Source organism: Aptenodytes patagonicus, chromosome 2, assembly GCF_965638725.1.
Source record: "Aptenodytes patagonicus chromosome 2, bAptPat1.pri.cur, whole genome shotgun sequence".
In the NCBI taxonomy this organism is placed as follows: domain Eukaryota; kingdom Metazoa; phylum Chordata; class Aves; order Sphenisciformes; family Spheniscidae; genus Aptenodytes; species Aptenodytes patagonicus.
Window position 1 is genome coordinate 155,276,059 of NC_134950.1, and position 19,354 is coordinate 155,295,412.

The following is a 19,354-nucleotide window of genomic DNA, read 5'->3' on the forward strand; positions in this document are numbered from 1 at the left end:
AGCCCCAAAACAGACTGTCATCATGCTGCGGGTTAGGGGTGGTGGGACTGGGCATTTCAGAGGAGCAGGTTGGAAAAAGGAGTCTCTGGAAAGTACAGGAGTTGTTCTCGGAAATGGGTGTGAGGGACCTGCAAGCACCGGGTCAGAGGGGAGCACAGCCAGCTGACCATGAGCCGGCAGTGTGCCCAGGCGGCCAAGGCGGCCAATGGCATCCTGGCCTGTATCAGAAATAGTGTGGCCAGCAGGAGTAGGGAAGTGATCGTGCCCTTGTACTCGGCACTGGTGAGGCCGCACCTCGAATACTGTGTTCAGTTTTGGGCCCCTGACTACAAGAAGGACGTCGAGGTGCTGGAGCGTGTCCAGAGAAGGGCAACGAAGCTGGTGAAGGGTCTGGAGAAGTCTTAATGAGGAGCGGCTGAGGGAACTGGGGTTGTTTAGCCTGGAGAAAAGGAGGTTCAGGGGAGACCTCATCACTCTCTACAACTACTTGAAAGAAGGTTGTAGTGAGATGGGTGTCAATCTCTTTTCCCAAGTAACAAGCGATAGGACGAGAGGAAATTGCCTCAAGTTGTGCCAGGGGAGGTTTAGATTGGCTATTATGGAGCAGATCATCTTGAGTGCCATCACATGGCACGTACAGGACAACCAGGCAATTGGGCCCAGTCACCGTGGGTTTGTGAAAAGCAGGTACTGCTTGACTAAGCTGATCTCCTTCTATGACAAAGTGACCCACTTAGTGGATGAGGGAAAGGCTGTGGATGTTGTTTACTGGACTTTAATAAAGCCTTTGACACCGTTTCCCACAGCATTCTCCTGGAGAGACTGGCTGCTCATGGCTTGGACGGGCATACTCTTTGCTGGGTAAAAAACTGTCTGTATGGCCGGGCCCAAAGAGTTGGTGAATGGAGTTAAATCTGGTTGGTGGCTGGTCACAAGTGGTGTTCTCCAGGGCTCAGTATGGGGGACAGTTCTGTTTAATGTCTTTTTCAGTGATCTGGACGATGGGATTGAGTACACTCTCAGTATGTTTGCAGATGACACCAAGTAGGGCGGGAGTGTTGCTCTGCTTGAGGGTAGGAAGGCTCTGCAGAGGGATCTGGACAGGCTGGATCGATGGGCCAAGGCCAATTGTATGAGGTTCAACAAGGCCAAGTGCCAGGTCCTGCACTTGGGTCACAACAACCCCATGCAGCGCTACAGGCTTGGGGAAGAGTGGCTGGAAAGCTGCCTGGCAGAAAAGGACCTGGGGCGTTGGTCAACAGCCGGCTGAATATGAGTCAGCAGTGTGCCCAGGTGGGTGTCGGGTCTCTTTTCCCAAGTAACAAGTGATAGGACGAGAGGAAACAGCCTCAAGTTGTGCCAGGGGAGGTTTAGATTGGATATTAGGAAAAATTTATTCACCGAAAGGGTTGTCAAGCACTGGAACTCCCCCAGCCCAGGGAAGTGGTTGAGTCACCACCGTCCCTGGAGGTATTCAAAAGACATGTAGACGTGGTGTTTAGGGACATGTTTTGATGGTGGACTTGGCAGTGTTAGGTTAACAGTTGGACTCAATGATCGTAAAGGTCTTTTCCAGCCTAAATGATTCTATGATTCTATGAAAGAGGAAAAATGAAAGTGTGAAGGAAATAGGATAATACGGGATTTAAGGGAAGGCTGACGGGAGAAGTGAGTTGGACAGGAGGGAGGTGAGAAGGTGCAGAAGAAAGAATGGAAGTGTAGAATATGTAGGTGAGAAAAGAGGAGGGAAACATAACATTCAGAAAAAAAAAAGGAATCTTTTTTTTCCTTCTAACTGTTCTTCAACAAAGCTGATCCTTGTGGGGAAGGATAAGACTTCTGCCTACAGGACTTCAAAGGTTAATGGGCATTGGGGCCACCTCCTTTTCCAGTATCATCCTGTGATGCAGGACTGTCTCTATCTTCACAACCTCTTCTCTCGCATGTGCTCTGCCAGGACACCTCCACCTCCTGTAAGCGCGCACTCAGCACAGCTGTTCTGTTGTGCCATAGCCCTTTGCTGGAAAAAGGGGACGGCAGGGAACTCCCAGCCACTGCTGGAACAAAGAATCTGTGAAGCAGTATTGGTACAGCTCCTGGAAAGTGGGAGCAAGGGAAAGGGGGGAAATGGGGTTAGGCTAAGCATTTAATTCTTATGGTTTTTGCTATCGTGCTTAGAATCATGCTGCTGCTGTGGTATTAAGTCCAAAAGCACCAAAAATGGCAAAAATAGGTGTCAGTGTGGGAGAAGATACAAGGAACATGGAATGCCTTCCAAATATCCACATTTCTCTACCTGTACCTAAGGCTGAAATTTGAACTGTGTAGGTTTACACAGCATGATAACAATTAGAAATATATTTAAAATATATGTGCAGTTTTCTGAAAATCTGTTTCTGCAGCTCACTGCAAAGTGACAACCAAGGAAGCAAATATCCTGAGTCTTTGGCCCTGAAAACTGTTTTTCCAGTGTAGCCAAACAATAAAAAGAAATTAAAAGTTTAGGCTCTTTTTGAACTCGGATGTCATGAAAATGTAGGTGAATTAGAATTAGTTATTTTGAATATAAACACAATTTTATGAATACAGTAACTTCATCTTGGCACATGAAATGTGAGGTAATGAAACAGGCAGACTGGCTCAAAGTAATTTCAGAACCAAGGTACATTTATGATACGATACTGTCCTTCAGTGGCGTGTTCCACTTGGAGACTCTGTATCTGAAATAACTGTTCCTGTGCTTCAGAATACTTCATTTTAAAGTAATTTACAATTTCAGCAGGAACTGAAGCTTATAAGCATACTAATTCTTCACCTCTTTGTGCCTACTAAAGCTGAAGTGTTTTGTGGTTACAGAACCTATAAAAGACAATGAATTTGAAGGTGAATCCTCCAAGGCGTCTTAAATAACAACTCCTTTTGAAGTCATACAAGTCTTAACTGTTGCTTAAGCAAAACCATTACTATATTCAGTATGTGTACTGCCTTTCTGAACCACAAATGAGGCATAATTGGCATACGATGGTTCTTGATATATTACATGCCACTTGGAGAGACACAAAATATTCATTCTGATGTGCAAATGTGTTTGTGCCTTTACCAGCTATTAGTTTTCATTTAAAAAGATGATAAAATACTACGATGGAGTTACCTGTTGCTGGTGGAAGAAGAGATCTGATGACAATATAAACTTCCATTATAAACTGTTTTCAGTATTCACAGAAATGATCAGTTATTTCTAATAGAAAGTATATTAATTTTCCTCAAACCTCACTTCACGATAAACTATAGAGACTTTGTAGCAGCAGTAATTAATGTCAATCTGGAATATCAAGTTTTAAAACAATACTGGGAAAAATAACTCATTGTAACTTGTTGAAGATAATATTTTGTGTGGAGTAGCAAACTAGTCAACATCCTAGGTTATAGTATTTTGAAGTACTGTTTCTTGAATGGTTTATGGAAAAGTGTTACCAGTGATCTCAATTCTATTTTACAGACTTTTGTGAAGGAGTTTTTCTTAAAGTGATAGAATGACTTTATACTTAGAATTGAAAGTAAACAGAACTTGGTAACCAATGAACAATCAATACCATAGAAAAAAATGAAAGCTATGATACCTGATGAAGATACTGCTTTCTCTTTTTACAACCTACAATGGACAAAGAGATACTGCTTTAAAGATTGCGTTGGCAATGATTTAGAATAAATGTTATGTAGAGAACATTCTTCCTCCATCATCTGTAAATTATAAGAGTGGTAGTGGACTATCACATGGAATAAACTGAAGAGTATACCTACATGATTAAGAATTTTATGATGTATTTATATGCACTACTTAGAAGAGTATTAGTAGTTTAGGGTAATAAACTGGCTGAAAAAATTTCATAGCATTAAAGTCCACATTAATTTTTTCATATTTAGCAATGTAGTATATTTTCAGAATTAAATCAATAGAGACGTTTGCACAGTAATGCTTTTGCCATATATCAATGCAAGTGGAAATGCCAATACATTGTAATAAAGGGGCGAACCGCTGTCTTCCGTAGTGCTTTGAACCAAAGCCTTTATGGAGGGAGCAGCTTGAACAGACAACTGTAATACTTCCCTCTCTCCCATAATCTGTGAAGTTTTAGGATGTTAATCGTTAGTCTGCTATTCTCTCTTGCACTTTAGTGTACATGGAGGAATTTTATGTCACATTTAGAGAAAATCCACCCACATGCAGTAAGGTATTACTGCATAGTACTAGTTTGGTTTAGACCAGGTAGAGAATGGTTTAGGTTAGTTGTGGTTTGGATAGTTAAGTTTGGAGTACTACAGCAGCCTTTGAGAATACTATGTTTTTTTGAAGATGATTAAGGTATTTAAATTCTCTGCACTAGCACAGACTCATAGAGTTTGGGGAACTTGGACAACACCAAACACGAGCTTTGAAAAACCGCTAAGTACCAGACTTCTGCTTCCCACAGATTAGGCCTCCTGCTGGCTATTCGTACCGGTTAAATATATAAGACGGTTAGGCTTTAATGTCTGCACCTCAGTTCCCCTAGCTTTGAAACAGCAGTGATAATTCTGACTTAAATATTGTGAAGATACATTAATAAATATGAGGAAAACTCTTTGAAGTTGAAAAATATAATGAGGTTTAAGTATATTACTTTTTGTCATCATTAACCTGTCAAACCTTTAAATGCTGAAACACTGCTCTTGGAAAAAAAAAAAAAGGAGAAATGCCAATTAAGATAATAGGCCAAGATCCAGATCAACTAAGCAGAACAAGCAAGTAAAATACATATGGGGAAAAAATCCGAGGAACAGAGCAGATCTAAAAAGATACAACTCAGAAAAATGAGAAGGAAATCTGAAACAAATGCTGCCAGCGATTGGAAGGGCAGTTAGTATGTTACTAAGAAACACCTTTGCATAAAATTCAGAGTGAATGGGTGTTAAGACAATGTGTCAGAGACGTCTGGGCAGCAATTTATCTCCTAAAGTCTCAAATGGATCAATGGTGCCCTGTAAGTTCCTGTTTCTTCTCCTCTGACTGTAAGAGGGACCTACGGCAACTACCTCGAATAGATGAATCCCAGCTTTTTAGAATTCAGGTACCTCCTGTGTTACGGGATGGCCAAATGGAGGTTTTCAGGTAACGATTTTGATCTTATCTTAAACCAACTGCACAAGAAGACTGAGACTGGGCAGAGGTCCATAAGTGAAGTCCATCTATCTAGATGATAGACTTCAATCAAGTGGGAGAAGATAGACTTGCAGCAGTAGGTAGAAGGAGGAAGGATCCAATTTAGGGACAACAAGCCGAATAGTCTCGCACACAAGAACACATCCCATTCCAAATCCTGGAATGGACCCAAGATGCTTAATTTTCATATTTCCCCTTACGATAACATATATTTGCAGACTAAGGGTCAAAACATACAACTTCATTTCCACAGAAGATGAGAATCCATCACCACTAGTGGTCAGCCCAGTAGCCAAAACAACAAGAGTTCTGTGTGGTGGATCACCCACCTAGCCATAAAGAGAAAGCAAATACACGGTAATTGCTCACTTAGTGAACCTTTTGTTTTAAAAAAAAAAGGTGGACACACATAACTGAGAACTGTATCATCATGCATAAGTGAACAAAAGCCAAAATAATGCTGGCTGGCATTTCCTAACTTCTCAGGATGTGATTTCTCAACCTCCTAATATTCTTTCAACATAGCTTTTGTGTTGCGATATGCGGAAGGCCAGAATTTATATCCATTATTATTGCTTCATAGAAGAGAGTAGGAACATATTTTAAGTATTTATTATCCTTCTTTTGAGGTGCCACTTTCAAAAGCTTCTAAGAAATCATAAAGTAAGAAAAATCTCTCTTTGAACTGATTTTGTACCAGCTTAGGATGACTGATTTTTCAAAGACAGCAATAGATTTTAGCAACATGAAAGGCTTGACTGGTGATGCCAAATAAAAATTTTTTTAAAAAAACACAAGCTGCTTGTTCTAACGTTTTCATTTTATGCCCAACAAGTTGATCTCTGTCCTTCAAGGTAATAAAATACAGTGACAAGCCAAGAACACATAGTTCTTGTCTCTTTTTTTGTTTTTCTTAATGAGAAGCCAAGGAAACCCACGTGACTGAGAGGAAACCTGCAGGCTTGCAAGCAGGAAGAAGTAAACTCACTTGTCTCAGCATCACAAAATATTTTTTACTACTGCTGTGGACTAAAAAGCCTCTACAAAGAACTATAGCAACGGGAAGAAAAAAAAAAAAGAACTGTTTGGAAATGGAAGGATAAGAGATATAAACACATAAATAAAAATATTTTAAAAATGGGAGGATAGAAAAAAATGAAATTATACTTAAAAATATGGGGAAAATAAGCTTTCGTGAACAGAATAAGGAGGGGGAAAGGGAAACTGAAAATAAGTGCGAGATTGAATGGGAAGGACAGAAATGAATGATTCAGAAGTAGTGAAGAGATTGTTTTGTATTCATATAGAAAGAAATTTCCATAAAGGTTGGACAACTTTGAAGTAACAAAAGGTTTATAAAAATAGCTGTTCCTAAAAAGCAGTTAAGGAAACATTTGAAAAATGTGCAGAGTTGTAAGTCCGTCAGCCAGCCCAGCTGCTACGCATCCTAGGGGATAAAAGGTATTTGCTACGAAACTTCCTGTAGCACTGTCAATGAAGCCTGAAAAGAGGGACAAATACTAGAAGAGTGAAAAAATTCAAATATGGCCTCTTTTTCCAAAGAAAGCATAGAATTCCCTTTGTAACTGCAATCCAGGAAATAATACTTAACCACTGCATATCTTATTCCAGAAATGCTGTATAGCAATAGATGATGCTGTGCTTCAGAGACTGAAGGATTAAATTATTTTTGCTTAGAATTTTGAGATAGTTCAAGAAGCCGTTGCGCTGACAATAAAGAGATGCTTCATAAAAATAAACCTTTGATTGCAGATTACAGCTCACAGAGAGACCCTTCAAGGCAGTGACTAGAGCAGGAATCCTGCGCAGACGCCCCTCCTTTTAACACCTGATGATCCATGGCAAGGATACACTACTAGCTTTCTAGATGGTTTATTACATGTTGTTATAAAAATCTTCATTTGTGTGTGATTTTGCAATATGTCTGTGCTGTGGTACAAGGATATGTCTCTCTGTTTCAGTCTCATAATGCAGAAGACTTGCTCGTTGGGTCTTCACTTCTAGCAGATGATTGTCCCAGGGTACCTTTTGCACAGGACTTACTGGGAGTGCAAAGGTGGCATACATGCAGCACTGTCTAGCAGAGCTGCGGAGTTCAGGGTGAGAGAATTGCTCTTGAATCACAAGATGGTGATGAAATGGTTTTAATGAAAATTGCAATCTCCTGTGTTGCTTCCAGACTTGTTTCACATCTTTCTATAGGTCTCTGCAAAATGTATGGGAATGGGATGTGTGGGAGACTGGACTGCAAAGAATTTTCTCCATTTTAACCTCAAGAAGTTTAAAACAGTTCTTTAATGCCTCTTAAAGCAGTTCTTACTTAGTATTTCCTTTCTTTCATTTTAAAGAAAAAATTCAAATACTTTCTCTGTACGATACCCAGTGAGCAAGAAAACGATACTCTCCTTTTCTGGTTAGGTACTGAGGTGAGGAAGCCATAATGTTATTGCAAGGTTTTTCGGAGGACCCCAGCCAATCTGTTCTGCCCAGACTGTTAAATAAGATGGAGGCTCCTCTTGGAGGCAAACCAGATAGGAAAAGGATCCTGGTATGGAAAAGCTGAGCACTCTTCTCCGGAAAGTTGTGGAGTTTTTTCTTGTCTGCTCTATGTAATACATATTTAAAGTTGTGTTTGTTGTTGTTTTCTTTTACCATTACTGGCAATCTGTAATTTCTACATCCCTTGTCTTCAGTGTACTTCACTACACAAGAGAGTTATAAATACGTCTAAATTTATTTGGTCAACTTCTGTGTTTATACAGTTCCCACTGAAGTGAGGTCACTGAACTTAGAGAACTGACTGTCCGACTGGTTCTCAAACCCCTGTAGCATCACGCTGTCATTCTTGGCATCTGAAGCGTGACCTCTTGTCCCACAGTGGCCAGGCGTATTACCAAGAGGTTTTATCATAGTCGCTTACTCCACATTTAATTAGTAGTATTTTTTTTCACAGCAGTGTATCTACATGGCAGTTTTATTTTTCGTTTCCATTAATAACTCTATGGCCTACAGATAGAAGTGAGAAATCAAAGGTCCTCATAAACGCTTGCCTTTCTGGAAAAATAGAACATGGAGTAAAAACCTGAAAATTATATTCAGATTTTATGTACTCCTATTCCCAACTGCATTAAAAAATCATGGGAACCAGATTCGGTCACTATGAAGTATCATGTGCTGAAACCTCATCACATCAACACATCACCAGCTAAGTTTAGAGTAAACTTCTGGATGCAATCAAGTGACCCATGGCCTTGGCAAAGATCTAACTTGAAGTCTCATGGGGAAATAATTTCTGGCTCTTAATTTAAGACAAGGCCAAAGGAATTGAGCCCCGCAAGTCCTACAGTTAAAACCCAGAAATCCTGTTTTGATTTGAATAGTGAGCTTCTCTGTTGCTAGCAGGTATGTGTGTAAGAGTTAGTGAGGCACAGATCTCCTGCTATTTTGCCCTTAATGTGGAAAAATCAATCACCCTTTTTAAATGGCAGACTTCAGATAAAACATGCAGTGCCTTGGCGGTTGTGAAAAGGCTCTCTTTTTCCAAGACTTTGATAAGAAAAGGAAGTTAAACAGAATTTTAACCTTTTTGGTGAGTACTTTTGAGGTGACTGAGGACCTGATGCTCGTTTGCATCAAGGCTTCTGCATTAAGCTTAAAGAACCTTAAATGGGCATAAGCTGTAATTAGGACCTAGTCTCCTGTCTCTCCTAGCTTAAGGTATGTAACGACTCTGAATCTTTAATGTCTACAGATGCAGCTCCAGAGGAGAACCTCTGATGTCCAGAGATTCAGCTCTAGGGAATAGTGACAGCCTGGCAACAGCCCAGAAATAGGATTAAACAAAAGTCTGTCCTCTGAAACCCCCAGAAAATCAGTATGTTTAAAAGCATTCAAAATTTATACTTGCTCTTTTCAGGATTAATGTCATACGTATATATGAAACCAACTATTATAGTTTTTAATCAATGGGGAAGAAGCCTAATCATTTTCATAGTTTATTATCTGAGTATTTTACATAGTTGACACATTTACTATTATTTTTTCATATGTATTATTTGTACATAGGTATATTAAAAAGGTATTAGTGAATCACGTCCACCAAGAAAAAGCTTGAGCTGTACTTTAAATGAGCAAAGCCAGTTTACATGTTTTACTTATTAATACAGCGAGTGCCTAATTTCAGGAGGGGTGTGTGTGAACATAATCTAATGCTCATACAGTACATTGTGGTCCTCAAATAGAAAAGTTATACAAGCACAAAACCTGATTTTAGCTTTAAAACCGTAAACAGTATGTTCTTAAAAGGATAGCATAAGGCAAGAAAAGAAGTTGTTCTAATAGTCTTAAAATTCCTGAACCTTGATTTCCTACACATTTGTCCACCTCAGTCTCATTCAGGACCATCCTGATGCTCCCAGTTTTGCAAGGGGCACCACTACTACAGCTAGGATGCTATGAGCTTGCTGGCTCATCAGCCAGCCGCTGCCACCTAAAATGTGTCACAATTCATGTCCAATAATCCCCTAGAACGGCACTATTTTAGCTCATTGTTCTCCCCTACCTGCTTATTGCCGCAAACCCAGCAAGAACGTAATTTTCTTTGAGACTCTACCTGTTCCAGATGTAGATGAAGTTTCACAGCGGATTCCTATGTGACTAGCAGGGCACTGACAGACAGAAAAAAACCCAGATGAAAAGCAGTGTTGCAAATATCTCATTTCCTTAAGCAGCCAGGTTAAGAAAAGAAGCTTATAAGGCCTGTGACAGTCCAGCTCTTGGCCATGAGCAGTCTAGCAGTGAGAGGAAGGAAAAGACCAGTAATACTGAGCTGTGATTCTTCAGTGCAAATCCTGTGCCAAGACATCTGTGTCCTGAATAGAAAGAAATGGAACCATTTTGGTAATTTGTCTCCTGGGTTAAGGGCAAAATATGTCACAAGAAGGATGCAGGATATCCTAGGGAATTCCTACCAATTACAGTCCACATAGTAACGAGAACACAAATGAAGGTACATTTAATGTACTCACTGAATTACTTAGCAGATGTAAGAGAGATGAAAGGAGATGCCTGGTCTCAGGAACCTCATGATATCTCTGGTACAGAGGATAGCAAAGGAGTAGGACAGATCCTGGTCATTATGCGATAGATGCACCCGAGTTGCGAGGAGGATCCATTCAGCTTGAAAGCTACTGGGGTTGTTTCCGTGCCGAGGGCTTGTTGGGACGTGAAGTCTCCCACGGCTGCTTCCTCCCATGCCAGGTTCCAGAGCAGCAGGGCCTGTCGAGAAGTAACTGAGGAGGGTGCTTTTGTTCGGCACAAGCAATCTAGCTAGCATTTCCAGCTCATGGAGTAAAGCTAAAAAGAGGTGTTAGCCTAATAATGACAAGTATACTATATATAAAATATATAATAATATATAGTACATATAATATTATATTCTAATAATAATATCATGTTAATATATACAATAATAATATAAAATATATTAACTGTAGCTAAATTTTTCTGTAGAAACATAAGGAGTATGAGAAATGAACAAGAATAGAGTACTGAGCAGATCTAAAAGCTGATGTATTTCAATCATAAGGTGTATAGAAGCAACCTTCCTTCAGTTATCGTGCAAGGAAGGAGCGCAGAAAAGCAACATCAGTCAAGAACTACAATCAACATGTAAAGCAATCTTACTGACAGCATTCAATGGCTGCCAGTTCATTTGGCTCAGTGTGTCTTCTATTGATTATACTTTCAGATGCATTCAGATGTTTACCTAGCTTCAAATAACAAGTGCACAAGTCCACAGAGGGCTAGTACATGCAAGAAAACGAGCTCTGGGTTAGGTAGCCCCAGGGCCGCAAATGATGGAAGGTGGGAGGTTATTCCAAAGAAGTACTGAAATATGCTTGTCTTGTAATACTCTTCCCTATGTATCTGCTAGGAGGTAGGATACTGGAATAGATGAAACTTTGGTCAGAAAAGCGTTTTATTAGTCCACTGGTTCATACTTGAGTTACTGAGATTTGAAGTTGGATGTTTCATACTATAGTCAAAGGAATAATTCAGTAAAGCTCTCTTTGGTAACGATGATAACATCATCTGCTGTTTATTTCCTTTAAAAAAAGCAACAACTATCTTTTAATTCATGAGCATGCATATTCCATAATTTAAGTTCCATGAAACTGAGAGTCAAAGCATCATATCTAGAGATGAAATGTAATGCGTGTAAGTTACGCATCTGAAAGACAGGCTGAGTGTGAGGGAGTCAAAGTTTCATTTACACCTGGAAGGAAGAGGAAGAAAATATGTTTGCTGTCTCCAGGTTTTTCCCAAATGTCACACAAAAAGGTTATTTAAAGCATCACTAATTAATTGATATTGACACTCAGTACAAGATTTTCAAGCCTTTAAGACATAAGGGTAGTCCTAGATAGCTTAAATGGGTGAATCTGAGAAGAAAAAAAAGGTTCTAATGTATGTGAATGGCTTAATATTTTTATGAATTATATGCTTCAGACTTGAAAATGTAGTCAGAATTATGCTGAAATTAAAAAAAAACAACCTAGGAACAGGAGGTAAAAGCTGAAGTTTAGTAACTGTCACTAATGATTCTAGATCTGATGCTTTTATGCACAGCGTACTAAGCCAAATGAAGGTGCACAATGAAAAATGTCACTGAATTGAGAATGTTAATTTTTCAGGAGATGTTGTTGAGTTGGTAGTTGTCTTCTTTAATATATTTAGCTAGGAACACATACCAAAGCATGTTCTATGTTATGTATAAATAACTACATCTTTCCCCCATGCAGAGAGATCATGTCTCTGAATTTGCATCGGTAAAACTCAAGATGCCAGCATATACACAATACAAAACCAGAATATGGGAGAAGGGCTGTTCTGATTTTTAACATAAAAGCTTTTCTCTCTACAGAAGAGAGAATGACATGAAGTTATTGTAGGGGTACTCTTAATTGGAACAGGCTGAAGAATAAAGTGTACAAAATTAGAAGTCCTTTTTACTAAACAATAGACAGGAAAGATGCAAAGAGTGGGTATGCCACGGGGGATGTCAGTGGGAAATTCCTGGATATGTCTACTTGGGGTTGTTACATTGGATGAGTTCATTCATTCATTCAAAGGGCAGTAATTAAACTATATTAAACGGAAGTGCACCCACACCACCTTTTTTCCTCCAGCCAAGGTGCTTTTCTTGTTGATCATACAGTCTCTACAGCTCTACATCTATATGATTAAATCCTTCAGTATTCCATGAAGCTATTCCATGGTGCTTTTTCTAATGGCGAATTCTAGGGTGCCTACCAGAAACTACAGGAATTTGGAGATTGGACTTAAAACTAACAACTCCCACGATTCTTCTGTTGGCATCTAATGGTTTTGCCCATGCCGCTTTTGACCTGCTGACAGGCAGTGTAGGGGATGCTGCTGAGCGCCACGAGCGTGTCTATCAGAGTATACATGCATTGGCAGGTGTGCAGGCAGACACATTTGGCAGTATAGTTTCACAGGGCTTCTGAGGACGTGGGAATATGCTTAATGGAGAATGAGCAGGAGAATGAAGACTAAAGAGGTATTTTTCTGGAACCACTGCACATGATACGAGACATGCTTGTGGACTTAGCCAGCTAGCAGAGGGCTCCTGGTGAAGCAAAACTCAGATGATTGGGGGTCATAGCAGATTGTCAGAAAGACAGAGGGCATTTCCTAGAAATCTGTGTCCTAAAAGTCACCTAAGAATTGCAGCACCAGAGCAGCAGTGTGAAAGATGTCCACAAAGCAGAAGAAATAGGTTGCTCTTGCTCTTTGGGAAGCAGGCTACCCCCACTTACTGCCTGCTAGTAGTTAACCAGGTTGGGGCTGGCAGATCAGCTTCTGGGCTTGTTGCCATGGAAGATTGAGATGTTTCTTTGAGCAGTGCTGCTCTACCAGGTGTATACACAGGAGGAACTGGCATCTCTTCAGAAAGCAGAAGGGAGATATTTGTGTCCACTGATTTTGCAGAGCACCTTTTCTGCTTCATTTGCTCTGACAGTGCCTTCTAGATGTTCGTGTTCAGTGACTTCTAGATGGAACTAAATGTACCACTTCTCAAGGACAGGACTGAGCCCAGGACCTCTGCCGCAGTCCACACACATGCATGGCAGGGCATTAATGATTACTGCCTGGCACCGATGGCTAAATTTGCCTCAGACAGCGGTAAAGGTTAAAAAAAAGAAAAGGAGTTCCCATCTAGCTGTCTTACACAGATGCCGCTTATAAGCATTAAAATGCTGCCAGTCCTTTCAAGAGCCAAAAAAGAGTAGAAAACCTGCTTGGTGATATTCTAGGTAAGCAAGATAACATAAGAAAAGGCAGAACCTTCCCTGATCTTATGAGGCTTTTGGAAAAGAAACATGAGGATGGCATGTAACTATGCGGGCTGGCAGAGGCAGCGGCAACAGAAGCTGCTCCTTAGTAGGCTGGACACTTTAGAGAGCTTCACTGTAATCCTCCTTTCTACCCACATCTACTCTTGTTTTTACATCCTTATACAGCTGTAAATAAGAACCTTTAGTTTCACTTCTTCCACTTAAATGAATGAAAAAAATCTTTAGACAAATCCTGATCCCAATCTCACATATGCGAAAGAAGATTAACTTGGTTGACGTTCATGGCACCAGTTGGGACTTACGTTACTGAAATTCGTCAACAGTTAGATCACGTGGCTTAAGTCAAATGTATAAATAACAAAGGTATTTCCAATGCTTTCTCTGTAAGGTGATTTCATTTGGCCGTCCTTGGAGTCAGTCTTTGCCCTGAGTTCAAAAAGACCTGGATTTCACCCAAATGTGTTCCATCCACATAAATCTGGCTTAAATGATATCAGAATAAGCTCTACCAGCTTCTAGTGAACCATGTGAGCATCCCTTAAATTGCAAGTTTAGGGCTTTCAGTACACCTGTCCAGTTCTCTGCTGAGGTTGAACATATTTCACCAGTGATGGGAAAACAAGAGAAGAGAAAAATATTTGCAATTGAAAAAGAACAAAATGGAAAAGCATTGCTTAGAAAAAAACCCCACACATCCTTGCATAAATATCCTTTGTCTGTGGGTCAGGGCTAACTTGTACTGTACTCTTTGATGTGGGATTTTATTTTCATACCACTGCAGACACAGGCTTTTTCAAAGCAACAACTGTACCATTTACTGCACACCACAGCCATTTTTAGAAAGAATTGCCACAAAATGTAGTTTTAAAAGAACTTTCATGTGAGACCCACAAACCTCTAAGTCTACTTACCGAATAGTACACATTTCTATCAAAAAATAAGCTATACTTCATTTTTTTCACTTAAAAATACCAAGTTATTACACAATTCTTTACCTCAGTAGATAGGAATGCTCCATCCTTTTCCTGTATGTTACGGGAGGGAACAAGAGATTGCTTTGATTCTGCGCTACCTTGTCTTTATGTATTATACTTACCATGCAAAATAGATGCAGGCTACTATCAGGTACTTGAGCAGCTCCCTATGCACAGTTTGCAACTGGTTTGCCCAGACAGCGGCATACGAAGCAATGCATGGGACAATCAGGGCCCCACACTCAGCTGAAGACATACCTGGACTGAAGGCCATACCCCTATAGGATATAAGTCAACCTCATTCTATTCTTAATGGAGCCAATTTTCTGTAGATAAGGATGTGGCCATAGGGGTCCTCAAACTGGTAAAGCTGAGAAATTGCAGATGGAAACTAGAATGGAAAAAAGAGTTTAATGTCCAACTTTTCATTTGATTATACTGAAAATTAATTCTCTCCCTTCATTAAATGTGATTCTAAAAGGTAGAAGACAGCTGATGTAAAATAATAATTGCTGCGTCCCTTTTTTCCTACTCATGAGCATCCCTCTGTCCTGAATGCTGGGCTAGAATTCTGTCTTTCCATAGAAAGTTTTGCATAAGATGTGCTTACCCAGTCTTGTAGCAAATCTGCCTTAGTCTCTGCACATGAACAAAATATACTTCTTCTTAGTCTTTGTTTTGGCCATAAAGAAAAAAAGAAATTATGCATTTAGACACACAACATCCATTTTGACCCTCATCTAACTGGAATCCCTGTTTATTCAATAACCTCATACATGTGCATACAGCTTCTAATGAGTAAATTTATACCACTGCCATATTGAGCAGCACTGCACTACTCGGATGAACAGCTGTGCCAGTTTACAGCAGTTGAAAGGACAGCCTTTGACGTCGAGCATTTTCCGTGTCTGCCTGCCTGGGATGCCCAGAACTATAGTTTTTCTAATGTCCTTTTTATGTTGAAGTATGAGCAGGCCACTGAATGTAAGAAAGTCCCCTAATTTTGCTCTTCAGCGCTGTTGTGTCCAAACTAGTGACAAACACAGAGGACTGGAACCAAGTCAGATACCCCCGCCTTTAGCTACTTAAAGCTGTCACATAGATAGGCGTTGCAAAGGGTAGAAGGAACTCCAGCATCTTGTCTTCTCTCATCTCATTTTGTGCAGCTGTCCTCAGCACCATTTTTTTGAGACAAATACAAGCAAATATATGTGCATATTATCCACAATGTTATTTTATATAACTCAAGATTTACCTGCTATTTATATACTAAATATAAGCACAAGGAGAATTTTTTAGCAGAAAATTTAAGATGACAACTGAAAAGCTACTTCTAGGAGAAATACATATTTTCAAAGATGTGAAAGCACTATCCGCTGAGGAGCAAAGCTCTAAGCAATGCATGTCATTTTCTCGCAGACCCCTTTCCTATTGCACTCCCTCCTCTGCCTTTATTGATGCCACTGCGCTATAAAAAACAGTGCTCTAGGGTAGACCTTGGAGCCACAGTTTCTACCAACCTCTTCCTTCCTTATTCTCAGTAGCAGAAGCTACTGCAAGGTTACTTTGCAATCAAGAAAAGAAGTTTGTACAATGCCCCAACTCTGCAGCTTTCAACTGTTCCTCATTTTTCCAGATTAGTGCCTTAATTAAGACCAAATGTTTTTTATTTTCTCCCTTATGGTCCCTACTCTGAAACCTGATGCTGGCCATGGACACTGTCCTCTTGTGACCTTTTCTCTTCCTGTTCCTGCTGCTGACTGGCTTTTAAATTGTGAGCAATAGTAAAAGGGTGACGGTTGCACACTTTAGCAGTCTCTGCACACACCTGCGGGGCTGTTCGTTGTGTTTCTGAAGTCAGAACCAGTCAGAAATCTACTTTGCTTTTTTCCCTTCTCTACAAGGCAGAAGTGAGGCAGAAGAGAACAGCTTTTTAGCTGGTGGATAAAGCAGTTCATACCATCCACCTGAGTCACTCTCAGTAGAAACTCTTAGTAACAGTGCAGCAGTAATTTATCACATCACATAAAATGTATAAACCAGGTTCCTTAAGACCAGCCATTGATTTCAAGGCGATTATTTTTAGGCAGTTATCTTGCAAGTTGGGCCTGCAATTTCACACAAATTATTTTAGCAAATCACATGGATGCCCATGAGGGCAGGAAGAGAGCTCAAAATGTTTAACCCAGAGGAAAGATTTCAGTAAAACAGAACAGCAGAAGTTTTAACTGACTCATTTCAAAGTTAACTTGTAACGATGAAGGGCAAATTTTGCCAATACAGTAAGTCAACAGAGCTGCGCTGAAGACAACAGAGAAAAATTCGATCAGCTAAGAATCTGGCCCACGAACTTTAAGAAAGAAAAACTAAAGGAAATAAAAAAGGGCTTGGTGCTTCTCTTATGGTGTGAGTAGCCCCAGTTACTGGAACTACACTGATGTAAAATTGGTTTATGTAGCAGAAAAATCAAATCATATGTCAATTGGAATTGCATGACTGATGGCAAACATAAAAATTAAGCATGAAAACCATGGTCAGTGGAGAAACTGTTACAATGTGAAAAAGATGGCAGTAATATCTTGAAGAACATTTGCATGACATTACAAATAAGTTATTTTTTATATCTGCAGGAAAGAAAAGAGAACTTCTAGCACTTTTATAAATATATTTTATCTTAATACAGACAAACAGCATGTCCTGCCTCTCAAATAAAACCTTGTATCACTAACCTCATTTCTCTATATGAGGTGTAATAGGATTTGTAGAAATCATGCAGATGTGTCCATAACAATTGCAAGTACCAGAAGGTGAATGATGTACAGGAAAGGAAATTGTTTATATTTTTCTGTGCAGGGTTTGTTCACCATTCCCCTCAGGGACACAGACGTGCAGACAGTATGCACTGAGTGAAATGAGTACCCCTTCCTTTTTGACACCTTTAACATTATTAGAATTAAATCTGTACTTTGCTAAGTGAAATGTTTCAATTTAATCAAACTGTGCTGTCATGACTATACTTACATTAAGAGTTTAAAAGCCCTACTTTGCCCTGAGCTAATCCCTCACATATGAGGTTTTCATGGTTAAATTGTGTCCTGTGTGAGTAATCAAGTACATATGAACTCTGCTGCTAGGGAAATTGAGCACAAGTCAAAACCCCTAAGAATGAATTGCTAGGAAGAGTGGGGTTCAGGAAAAGAGGAGGAGCTGGCCTCAGTCACCAGGTCCTCCTGATTCTCTTTCTTACCTTGCAACTTACTCCAGTGAAAATCTTAAAGATAAACAAAATCTGCCCCTGTACCGTGAATTTACATTCAAACTGTGTGCTTCTGCCGCCACCCTTCATTCTTCTAATCATTCTCCTCTTTATATTTCAAAGGGCAAACACCCGTCATCTTAAAATTTTGAATGTGCTTACCATTAATCTAGTCTTGAAATACTCATTTTTTTTCAGATACCTGTTCAGTATCATCTATCTAGGAACGATAGCATAGATAGGGATAGAAACAGTGATCCGGTTCATCCTTCCTTATTTTATTTACCACAGTTAGAATAGGTTTGACCATGTAAAAGGAGTTACATAGTCTAGACTGATGCTAAGAATTAGTGTCCCTCAAAACAGTCTATGGAGCTGTATTCTGTGCAGACAACATAGGGAAAATAATGCTGATCCATGGAACAAGATGTAAGACCTAAAGAACAGCATCACTGTGTAAGGCTTTCCAAGTGGCAGGAAAATGTGCCCAGCAGGAATGAAAAGGGCAATAACAGCATTTCCAGTTCAGAGGATTTTTTTTGTAGCATCAGTGGAAAATGTTGTCATCAAAAATGCATGGACTATAAACCGGAAAGCAAGTGGGACAGTTCCAAATGTTAGGGAGGACAGAGGTATACTAGCCAAAGCAGGACCATCATGAATTTTAACACTAAAAATCCACAGAAAGGAAGTGATAAACAAGTAAGATTTAGGCCTCCAAGTAATGAGCTCCTCCCAAAGGGAGAAGGTGAACAAATTGCAAAATTGAATGATAAAGGGAGCGCAGTTCCGTAAAATTGAATATATGGCTAGAAAGGTAGTCAAGAGATCATGTAGCCCACCTCTTTACCCACTAATAGGAAAAACTATTTCTAAGTGAATTTTGACGGCTGTCTGTCTCACCTGTTCCTAAAGACCTCCAGTGATGGAAATTTTGTGATTTCCCTACTAATAAACAATCTAATCTAGCTCTCTACTATTTTACCACTAGCAAGTTTTACCTAACACTGAAATTAAAAATTTTGCTATAATCTAAGCCTGTGGTTTGGAAAAAAAAAAAAAGACTTATTTTTTTATGGGACCTTTTATATATTTGAGAAGAGTTATCGTGTATAGTTCCTTTTCCCTCTATCTTCTCTCTGTGTTGTTTAGGCTGTGCAAGTGTGTTTCTCTCAGGCTTTCCTCCCAGGTCGTGTTTCCTACCACTAATTATTCACGCTGGTCTCTGTTGGATTTTTCTGAACTAGTTTCCATGCTTTTTGAAGGGCATTGGTTAAAACTGGGTATGATGCTCCAGCTGATGCCCTAGCAATGCTGAACAGAGCAGGTGAAAACCTTGCTGTGCCTTCTAACTTATGCTCCTGTTTACACAATCCAGTGTTGAGGCTGCCTTTTTGAAACAGCATGACTGTGTTGAGTCCTGCTCAGCTTGTGACCCACTGCAACTCCAGACTCTATTTGAAGAGCTGACAGGCGGCCAGGTGCCCCTGCAACCCATATTTGCTCAGGTGATCATTCTTGC